Genomic DNA, 11,942 nt, shown 5'->3' on the forward strand with positions numbered 1-11,942 from the left:
CATAAGAGAATAAAAAGAATACTGATAATCTTATCTTGTATTTTGACGAGAAAGAGTAAATGGTTTTGCATTATGTCATTTGTTACACATGCATGAATATACTATTCCGCCGACGGTATGTAGACAAAAACCACGGACGTCATACATCACATAATATGATATGATATATGCTTCTTCTAGCTAGTTGTCTATGTCCCACTCACTCATGCCGTTGGCTTTTATTGACAATCACATACATCATACATTACATACATACATGCACGTTTTCATTATTCATTTATTCTCCCAACTATTACTTAATTATATTTCTTTCTTCACACAACAATCTATAAATACTTAAATTCAGCACATACACTACTCCTAATTACATCTACTTACTAGCCAGATCTTAACTATTATTTTAGTCTTACACAGAAGGAATTAAGAACCATGGAAGCTTATTCCAACAACTCTTATTATTCTTCGTCCAATTCTATTCATCAAGTGATGAGGAAGGCGCAAACAAAGCCCAAGAAGGCTCCCGTGGCACCACCACCACCAACGCCCGTCAAAGTATATAACGTTCACCCCATGAACTTCCGAGATCTCGTTCAGGAGCTCACCGGTGCACCTGAGTTCAAGCCTCAGTCCCATCCCCATCCCCATCATCATCATCATCAAAATCGATTGTTGTCGTCATCATCAGCCATAGACATTAATGTTGCATCAGCACCCACTACTGCAAACTGGTATATGGGCGGTGGGGGCGATATGAAACACTGGAATTCATAAGCTTGCTTAATTAATCTCTTACCAACATATATACATACATATATATCATATGTATCAACACTCTGTTTCTGATTGTCATTCAGATCTAACAGGGTATGTGTGTGTATATATACCAAAACCAAGAATTTATTTCCGGCCAGGCTCCTGTACCACTGGCACTTATATTATCATCATTGTTTCCCGTTTATATCAGCTGATTTTAATATGAAGTAATAAGAAATTAAATTTTTTTGAATATCTATTCTTTGGTTCTTTCTTTTTATAATGTTAGATTTGTACACTTTGTATAAGATATAACCTGTACCTTGTACCTGATGAGGGTGAGGATCAAAAACCCGTTGACTCGTTGAGACCAGCCGATGGATCTTGCGAGCTCTTGGAACAGTGTAGAGTGGTACCTGATACTCCGATGCTCAAAGTCTCAAACCAAAAAGTTAGAAAAATAGCGATTAAATATTAGAGTCTGGAGTGAATTTAATCATACCTTGTAAGGGGTGGTCGGATTCCCTCTTATAGGATTGTTTATCTTATCATATTTGAAAAATGATAAGTGCTTTTGAATTTTAAAAGTAGGTTACGATTGTGGAGGATTTCTTGGAGTGAATAGGTCACCCTAGACCAATACGACATAATGAGAGCTAGAGAGAGCGCACGAGAGAGGATGGAAAACACCCGGAGAGATAGAACTAGGCACTTGAGCAGAGATTTTAGGGTTTGGAATCGAGAAGAGTATTATCGGTTAAAAAACGAGTCGTTTTTTATTTTTGTAGAACATCTTCCTGCAGATATATTGAAGAAGGAGTTGTAATTATTCAACTGGACTGGACGCATAAATAATATCTACTTATAATGAAAACAAAAAATGGAAAAACATACATCTTTGCGTTCATCCAGTATACAACAAAGGGTGGAGCTATGAAAGCTATTACGGAAATGAATAGAATGAGGTTACGAGGTAAGGTTGTTTCGGTAGGAAAACCTCGGTATTGACGTACGAATGAAGTGACGTATATTAAGAGACACCATGAGGCAGCTGGCGTCCAGAATATGATTAAGGTCCAACCTCAACATGAGGATAAGGTCCAACCTCAACTTGAGGGTAGCCAAAGGGTTCCAGGGAGAATTGTGAAAGAGTTGAGGAAAGAAGTAAAAAAGGGGGACCCCATGGCAATGGGTGGACAAAGAAGATGGAAGTACCTGTGGCAAAAGAGAACCTGGTCGGGCTACAGAGAAGTCTAATAAGCGGTACGACCAAGGCTATTAACTATAAGTCCTTGAAGGCCATGATTAGCAAGAATTTACCGCGAGTCGTAGAAGTATGAGAACTAGGAGCGTACAAAGCGCTCCTAATTTTTGATAGTATATTAAGTGCTGAAGAAGCCTACACGTTTAAAACGAACAATATCTTGAAGTTTTTCCATAGCGTATAGAGATGGGATGAGGAGGAGCATAGTAAAACTCGAAGGATATGGCTAGAGTGCTTTGGTGTTCCTTTACATACGTGGTCAGGGGAGACGTTCAAGCTGATAGGAAGTCAATGGGGAGAGGTTGTTGGGTGTAATGAAGCCACAAAATCATGCCTCTCCTTCAGTGTGTGACAGGTACAGATTGACACTTGTATTATGGATAGTATCAACGAGTGGATTCACATCACAGTTGGTACTAGTGGATTCGACGTCCTAGTTAAAGAGACTGGACACGAGAGTTATGGAACGCAATGTAAGTTTGAGGACGTTAATAAATCTGGACCCCCAAAAGCGCGAGATTTCAGGTACAAGCAGTTTGAGCTCAATAGCGCTAGCGGCAAGCAGAGATCCAGTGGTTGATGGGGTGATGGCAATACCAAGGGAGAAAGAAGCTGACAAGGGTAGATTGGTAATTCCTGAGAATATTTTGAATGACTGGAGTTATTGTAATTTAATTGACTTTAAAATTCCAAGAGTAAAAAAGAATGATGTTATAAAGGGAATAGCTAATTTCAAGGGATATCATAATTTGGTTATTGATGCTGAATCTGAAAAAACGGTGAGTTGGGATTATGGTTTTAATGGGATGAATAAGGGTTGCTGTTGGAGGAAAAAATATGATTAAAATGGGCTTAAGTGTTGGCCCAATAAGCAAATGGTTGGCACATGTGAAAAAGGAAGGACAATGGGCTGCTCCTCATCTACCGCCGGCCCATTTCACGCTGACGAGGCAACGGAAGCCTTGTTCATGCGTTCAGGTTGGGTTGGTCTCCATCCGGATGGGTGCTCTCCTTCTTCTAGGTTGTGCGCTGCTGCAGAGGTGAACGTGGATGCTGGTGGCACGTTTGGACCACGAGGCAAGGGCGACCTTCGAGCCGACAAGCAAAAACGCTGTTGGGTTGAGCACGGCGTTGTAGGTGCAGCTGTAGGTGTTAAGGCAGGGAACCGCAGGGCTGTTATGGAATTAATGGGCTGCCTCCAAACGCCCTCAGTAAACTCTTCGCCGATGATGTCAGGTTCGGTTCCTCCAAGATAGATGGGCTCGAAGGAGACACCAAGGAGATGGAGTCAACGCTGGGGAATGAGATTGTAGACAGCAAGGATAGGATCTGTGAAGATGCTAACAAAGTACTAGAAGACAGTGTGACTCTGTCTGGTGCAAGGCTAGATGAGGGCAGTGGCAATAATGGGGCAGGCGTGGATATTGGCTCTGGGCAACAGGGGCTCAGTGGTGGAAAGGCTCTGGAAACAGAAGAGCATATGATCGAAAATCGAAGGGCATGGGAGTTGGCTGTAGAATTCGGAGCAGTGCAGTACGATGAAGATGATGACATAATGGCGATTCTACAAGAATAGAATGAAGTGCTAGCTCAAAAGAGGAGGTTGGGAAAGCAGAAAGAAAAGGCACGAAGGTGTAGACCGAAAAAGTTAAAAAATGTGTGTAATAAAGGTTTAATATGATTTTTAGCTCTTGGAATGTTAGGGGATTAGGGGGTGGGTAAGTTGAGTATGGTAAAAGAGCTAAAAAAGAAACAGAAACCGAACATATTGGGTTTGGTTGATTCTAAAATGCAAGTTGTGACTAAGTTTGATGTAGTACGTATTTGGGGAAGCGATGCTGTGGGGTGGGAGTATGTAGGATCGGAAGGCACTTCAGGGTGTTGTTGTTAATGTGGGATGACATGATGTTTAGAATGAATAACTGTTATAAAGGGGAGAGATGGTTATGTATTGAAGGAGTCCTTATGAAAAATGATTTTCATTGTGCTTTTTGCATGGTATATGGTGCTCATACTAGAGTGAAAAAACTTGCTGTGTGGAAAGAGCTGAGTTTTATAGCTGGCTTATGTCAAGTCTCGATATGCTACATGGGTGACTTTAATGAGGTTATATAGATTGAAGAGAGAAAAGGTCAGGACAGGTTAACAGCGCCTGCAGAAGATTTTAAGAGTTGGATATAAGATATGCAGTTAGTGGATTTACCATTGAATGATCGTAAATTTACATGGTTTAGAGGCCGCTCTTACAGCCGCATTGATAGAGTTCTAGTGAGTGTAGAATGGATGGAGGAGTTTTCAGAGATTCGGTTGAGAGGGGGACCAAGAGGCCTGTCAGATCATTGTCCAATTGTAATGGAGGATACCATTTTCAGAGATGGCCCACATCCCTTTCGAAGCTTAGATTCCTGGTTTACACATGAAGGTTTCCTAAGTATGGTAAGGGAAGAATGGAGGAATCTTGGTGAGGTATAGTTCATAGATAAGTTGAAGGCTTTAACGGTGCCTTTGGGAAGATGGCATAAGGATAAATTTGGTGACATGGATAAGAAAATTCAGCGCTTTGAGGAGGAGATTAGGAAGATAGATGACTTGGTAGGAAATTGAGTGTAATATGGTACAATGGAGGCTAGAAAGAAGGCTCTAGTAAGCTGTTGCAAGCAGTGGTATGTCAGAAAAGAATTACACTAGAAGCAGATATCACGCTCCAGGCATGCAAAGGATATGGATAAGAACACTAGGTACTTCCATAATTTGGCATCAGCAAGAATAAGGAACAATAGACTTGATGCTCTGGTAATTAACGGAAGGTTGATAAGAAATCAAGCTCGGATCAAGATTGCTATCGGAGATTTTTATAAATATCTGTATCACCAGGAGAGATCTCTGGTTGTGGGTTTTAGGGACGGTCTGGTAAATCGGATTGATGAAGAAGATTCGATAGCTCTGGAGAGAATACCGACAATGGGGGAGATTAGAGAAGCTGTTTGAGATTGTAAATCATCCAAGACTCCAGGAAGTGATGGGTATAACATGAATTTCATTAAGAAGTGCTGGGAGATTGGCACAGAGTTCATGACAGCTGTTCTGGATTTTTTTGATCGTCAAAACTACCTTCTGATTTCAATATTACTTGGGTGGCCCTTGCACTGAAGTTCACCGGAGCCAAGAAGATCAAGGACCTTCGGCCGATCAGAATGGTAGGTTGTGTTTACAAGGTAATCTCCAAAGTGATGGTTAGGAGGATGAGATCGGCCATCCCAGGTCTAGTTGGGGAGACTCAGAGCGCATTTATGAAGGGTCGGAAAATACATGATGGGACTCTTATTGCATGCGAAACAATACACTAGTTAAAGACGAGAAAGAAGTAAGCAACAATAATTAAATTAGACTTTCAGAAAGCTTATGACCGGGTGAAATGGAGTTTTGTGGATATTGTCCTACAGAAGATGGGCTTTAGTTGGAGATGGAGGGCATGGGTGACGGAGTGTGTTGGTATAGCGTCGATGTCAATCCTGATAAATGGTTCACCATCTAAATCTTTTAAGATGGAGAGGGGATTGTGACAAGGTGATCCTCTATCTCCATTTTTGTTTGTTCTGGTTGTTGATGTCCTGCATAAGATGATAAGGGAAGCAGTCAGGAACAAACATATTTTGTCGCTACTGGTTGGAAAAAGGGCAATATAGAGTTATCACACATATAGTTTGCAGATGACACTATTTTGTTCTGTCCACCAGAGGAGGAGACCATCAGAAACTATGCCAGGTTGCTAAGGTGCTTTGAGATGATGTTAGGGTTATCTATTAACTTTGATAAATCAAGTTTAATCCCAATCAACTGCGAACAGTAGTGAACTCACAACATGTGCAACTTATTGGGATGCAAGGAGGCCAGCCTTCCAGTCAGATATCTTGACATTTCTTTAGGAGTGAACCCAAAAGACTGGTCAGGACTTGGAAACCAATAATTGACAAGGTTGAGGAGAAGCTCAGCTTGTGGAAGGCAAAAGTGCTCAATAAAGCGGGTAAGTGGTGGATGATAAATGTCGGCGAAGCTTGGAGCTGCCGTCGCCGTCGCTGAAAGAAAGGAGAGAGGGGCTGCGATGAGAGAGAAGAGGGAAAAGAGACCACGCCGCTAGGGCTCGCCGCCGCCATCGGGTCGTCCTCGGTAGACTACGCTGCTGAGCCGTTGTCGCCGATTTGACCTCGCTGCTGCTCCGTTGGTTCTGCTTCTTCTTCTGAATCTGCTTCCTTCTTCTTCTTGGAGTTGCCGGCGTCGGCAAAACTTGGAGCTGCCATTGCCATTGCCGTTGCCGTCACCGTCGTGAGCCAGGGAGAGAGCCTTGACTTCTGCTCCGCTACTCCTCACCGCCTCGCCGCCTCTGCTTCTTGCTTCGATCTCTATTTTTGCTTCGTCTTCTGCTTCTTCGGCTTCTGCATCTTCTGAGTTTGCTTCTGTATCTTCTGTATCTTCTGCTTCTGCATCTTCTTTGTTGAAGCTGGATTTGATTTGTTGAATCATTGTTGGTTTTGTTCTTGTTTTGATTTCTGAATTGCTGTTGATTGATTTTGTTCTTTTTTTTATTTCTGAATTGTTGTTGGATTTGTTGAATCTGGTTTTTGTTCTTGTATTTTTAATTTGTTAATAGAAGAAGTTGTTGTTGTTTAGTGTTCTTGGTGTTGGTGTTGGTTGATGTTGGTGGTGGTGTTTGTGTTGGTGTTGGTGTTGGTGGTGGTGGTGGTGCCGGTGGTGGTGTTGGTGCCGGTGCCGGTGGTGGTGGTGGTGTTTAGGGGTGTTCGCAGTGCGGTTTGGATCGGTTTTAAGGGAAAAAGTCATCCGATCCGAACGTGTAATTTATGTGCGGTGCGGTTTGGTTTGGATGAACTTTTTTTGGAAATCCGATCCGATCCTATCCGATTACAAGCGGTTTGGATCGGTTTGAATCCGCGGTTTTTTAAATAAAAAATAATAACTTAATTTATAGAGTTGATAACCTGTCCAACTATCATACAAAATAATAAAACGTAAATTTCATAAAACATTATAAAGCAACATATCCAAATATCCAACAATCCAATTATCCAACAACAAGTCTTGAATAATAATTCTTCAACATAAAAACAACTAAAAAGTCTCAACAACATAAAATTAAATAACATAACAAAGTCTTAATAAAAACATAACATAAAAAACTCCAAGCTGAGAAGTAAAGCACCGATCACTAATCAGATTCATCACCAGAGTATTCTTCATCTATTAGTTGAGGAATTGGCTCAAGCTCTACAATAAAATATAATAAAATAAATAGTAGTAACTTAAACATATTATCAAGTAATAAAATAAAATAAAGAACATTATTTTTCTCAAGTTTTTCAAATTCTTCAAAAGACTCCTCAAGGTCAATTGGCAATGAATTGGCTCGAAACCAATTTTGTGCACAAATCAAAGCTTCAATAGTTTTTGGGGTAAGAGAGCTTCTATATTGATTAAGCACTCTACCTCCAGTGCTAAAGGCGGATTCAGAAGCAACCGTTGACACCGGCATAGCTAGAATATCTCTCGCAATTTGACTTAGAACATGATATTTGTAATTATTAGAGCTCACTTTCCACCAAGTTAAAATATCAAAACTACTTGGATCAACTGGTTTCTCCAAGGACTCCATGAGATATAAATCCACTTCATTTGTGTTGACACTCTCACTTGCTTGTACATCATTTTCAAATGCTGCTGCAAAGCAAACATCATCAAAGGCACTATCATCCATATCCACATCTTGGTTGTGTTGTGCAGATTGGTGTGCTTGATCACTATTGAGAGCAACCCTATAGCTGTTGAACAAGCCATTAAATACTTCCTTCACTTTACCACATAAGAAATCAGCATCCTCCTTCTCAAACAACCTTTGAAAACTCCACTCAACAAACTTAATCTTATATCTAGGGTCAAGTACCACATCAACTTAATTTTAAATCTTATATCTTAATCTCATCGGCAACATTTGCTTTGCCCCTCCTCCTCTTAGATCTAGTTCCTTCATTGTTCTGATCACTGCGTGGCGGCAGCGATGGCAGCTGCATCTGTGTCTGTGTTTGTGGCTGAGACTGTGGATGTGGCAGCAGCATCAACTCTGACTATCCCGAAGATCTAACTGATTCAAAAGTGGAGGGGTAGCACTAGTAAATCCTGGGTCACTACTTTGAACATCCTGTGATAACCAAAATCAATTTGTTATTTTAATATTTTTTCAAATAATCAACCTATTGAATTGTTACTAACATATACATTCCAAAATAAGAATATTACCTCAGGATATGAAGTTGACATTGTTGATCTTCAAATTAAAAGTTAAAATCAACTGAACAAATATAAAATCTGCAAAAGTACAACAAAAAATTTAATATAATAGATTGTCAAAAATAACAAATTTAACATAATAAATTGTCAAAGTAAAAAGAACAGATTGACTTCAAATTCAATACATTAACAAAAAATCAGAAATAGAGAAAAAAAAACAGTTTCTTTTTATTTTTAATAAAAATGTCATCAAGAAAACAGAGTTGGTGGTGGTTCGTAGATATTATTATTACAACTATGGTTTAAACATCAAAGACACAGATAATGTTGATCATCATATAAAAAAATAAAAAATAAAAACTCACCGAGAAGAGGAGGCAAAAATGACGTCGAAGAGGAGCGGCGGATGGCGTCGGCAACTTGGCATGTGGTGGTGAGAGTGAGTGAGATCTGAGCCGAGGTGTATGTAATGTGAGTCTGTGACGGTAAGATACAGGGTTTGTGTTTCTTAGGGTTTGTGTTTCTTTGTGGGAAAGGGAAAATGGAGAATGACTGAATGAGTGTGTGCAATACTGCGCTGTGGCCTGTAGGTGATTAGGTCTAGGCTTGGTGGGGGAAATTAAGGAAAATGGACTAAGGAACTAAGGCCTAAGGGAGTATGGGCTGCCGCTGTATGGCCATATGCCATTATGCCGTATGGGTAAGGTATCATTATTATTATTATTATTATTATTATTATTATTATTATTATTATTATTATTATTATTATTATTATTATTCTTATATGCAATTCGGTTCGGTTGTGAAGAGTGAAACCGAAAACCAAACTGAACCGCAATAAAACCGATCCAAAATCCAAAAAAAAAAATCTAAAATTGAGTGGTTTAAAATGATTTTCGGTTTGAATCGGTGCAGTTTCGCGATTTTTTTTGGACTGGTTTGGATGTGAACACCCCTAGTGGTGTTGGTAGTGGTAGTGGTGGTGGTGTTGGTGTTGGTGGTGGTAGTGGTGAGGGTATTTTTGTCCAAAAAAACTAAAATGACGATTTTAATACGAAAAAAAACGTTAAGGATGATTCTAAATCGGAAATTAGGATAGGACAGTTTTGATTCTGACCCTCAACATTAGGGACCAAAACAATACTTATCCCATCATAAAGCATTAATTAATCATAAATGAAAATTTACTCTCCTTCATTTACTCACACCCATTTGACATGTTTTTCATTATCTTTTTAACTTCTCTTTCCACCAATTCATCTTCTCTAAAAAATTACCCCAATTTCAAATTTTGAACTTCCTCATACGAAATGGTAAAAAAAAACTTTTACTTATTGAAAGAGAATTTCTTACCATCACTTCACCTTCTACACTTCTATCCTCAAAACTTCATCTCCTCTTTTCCTCCGAATTATCTGCACCACCCGTTTGTTATTATACTTCACAATCACCAACCTTTCACTTTCATACATCAATGGCTTCTTCTTCAACTCACAATGGAAGCATTGCCCGAGACAAGGGCAAAGGTCCTGTGGCTCAAGCTCAAGAACCACCAACTCTATAGGTACTCAACCAAATCAATGATGACATCATTGAAGACCCCATCCTCAACCTGATGATAAAAGGATTCTCATCCCATTCACCATTGACAACAAGACATGCTGTTTTATTGGCCCCATCCAAACCCTAGAGCGTGCCAATAAACGGCTTAATTTCTTCCCTAATGCTGAGAATGAAGATTTGCTCATCAAAGAAGACCTTCTCGTTACTCTTTTTATCGAACACAAGAAATCTTTTAGGAATAACCCATTACTCCTCGAGGGGCTGACATTCGAGCCTAGGACAGGCATCTCGATTCAGTAAAAAGTAACACTTGGAGGGCCTTTAGCATTCATGACCTCCTCTGACTTTTTCATTTCTCTCCTACTGCCCACCATTGAATGATTGGAGCAGCTATGAGCTTTTGGAACAAAACAACCAACAATTTTCATCCCCCCTATGGGATGGAGGGACCTTCTTTACTCGATGTGGCTGCCATAATTGGACTTCCAATAAATTTTTCAGAATTAACTTCCAATATACAACCGAATCAAACCTATAAGGTAATTCACAGGAATTCCTATAGTGATTTTATCATTTAAAATATGGGGCATGGAAATGATCATGTGACTGACGAAGAAAATGTTGCTTTCTTGTATTACTGGTTAAATGCAATTGTTTTCTGCTCGAAGAGTGTCCAAATGCAGAAATTGTTTCTCTCTCTGGCTGCCATTTTACATAAAGGCCACACTTTCAATTTGGCCAAATTGGTTTTGGGGAACTTGTTTGATGAACTTGGCCACCTGGTTGATTGTCTCCTAACTAATTCATCGATTAATGTGGGAGGCCCCTTTTGGCTCCTCCAACTTTGGTTAAGCGCTGTGTTCGAGAAGTACATGCAACAGGATGGAGACAGAGCTTCAGAAAAATAACACAGCAAAGGATTTTGATTGGCCCCTGCTCAACCCAATTTTGAGAATGCCAATTCAATCGAAGATTTATTCTGGCTGTCTTCTCTCTCTTCCACTACTCCTGCAAAAGTTTCAATAATAATGACTTGAACTTTACTCCTTTCTTGTGTCGAAATCGTGGTCCCCAGTGGCTCGAACGCCTTCTCTTTTCTTTTGATGACAAAGAGAATGAAATTGCCAACAAAACTTGGGCAAATTTCCTTGCCGTTCTGGTAATTCCAATCGGATTACCTCAATACAAAAAAGAACAATTCATGACAATTCTTTATGCTCCTCATTATATTGCTAGGCAACTAGGTTTCTCTCAAGCCATTCTTATTCCCATTCCTCGAAATGACCATGCCCTTTGTCATATCGAGTTTACCTCGAAAGAAGACATTGATTATTGCCTTTCAACCAACCAACAACACAGGGATAACTATACTCATATTCTTTATGAGCGTAGTTCATATATTACCAAATCTTTTACCGAATGGTGGACTGAGTATTATTCTCAATTCAATCGCACCTTCAACCTAATCAAAAGCTTATCGATAAAAATTGTCCCTGCTGCCAAAAGCTCACCGAAAAGGAATTTGAAAAGAAAAATCGAAGCTGCAGCACAACAAAGACAACAAAAAAAATCCAAAAGGTTTCCACGAAAGTCTCTAAAAAGGTAAACCTTCAATCAAACATTTCTGCATCTCTTTTACCATACTTGTTCAAGCATTCCTTATTTTTCAAACTTTTAATTATTGTCAGATACACTCGTCAAGTGAGAACTCTTCTGATGAGTGAGACTCAAACAAACAAATTTGCTTCTTCGAATGAGTCAAATTCAGAGGATTCATCAGCAGCTGCCACATTCCTTAATCTCATTCAAAGGAAATCTATTCATGTATGCTTTTATTCCTTTCATATTTCTCACATAAACCTGAATTATTTATCTCATAAACACCTTAAAATTTCAGGCTAAAAAGGTTGCTCAATCTGTTTCCTCTTCTTCTTTCATCCCCAAATCGAAGAATCAAGAGAACCAGCTAAGACCAGAGCCACAAGGATCTCACTCTTCTACTCAAACTGTAATCTCAGCTGAGCCTATATAAATCATCCTTCCATCTATGACTGAAGTACCACCC

General features: G+C 39.6%; 1 long non-coding RNA gene across 1 annotated transcript; it reads right to left on the reverse strand.

Annotated features, from left to right (window-relative positions):
• Window positions 1–263: 263 nt before the first annotated feature.
• LOC140184656 (uncharacterized) lies at window positions 264–1,545 on the reverse strand. The gene is made up of 2 exons (XR_011881757.1): window positions 1,076–1,545; window positions 264–758 (listed from the first exon to the last, which is right to left on the reverse strand). It is a non-coding gene; the product is annotated as an uncharacterized lncRNA (long non-coding RNA).
• Window positions 1,546–11,942: the final 10,397 nt, after the last annotated feature.

This window comes from Arachis hypogaea, chromosome 5, assembly GCF_003086295.3.
Source record: "Arachis hypogaea cultivar Tifrunner chromosome 5, arahy.Tifrunner.gnm2.J5K5, whole genome shotgun sequence".
Taxonomy (NCBI): Eukaryota; Viridiplantae; Streptophyta; class Magnoliopsida; order Fabales; family Fabaceae; genus Arachis; species Arachis hypogaea.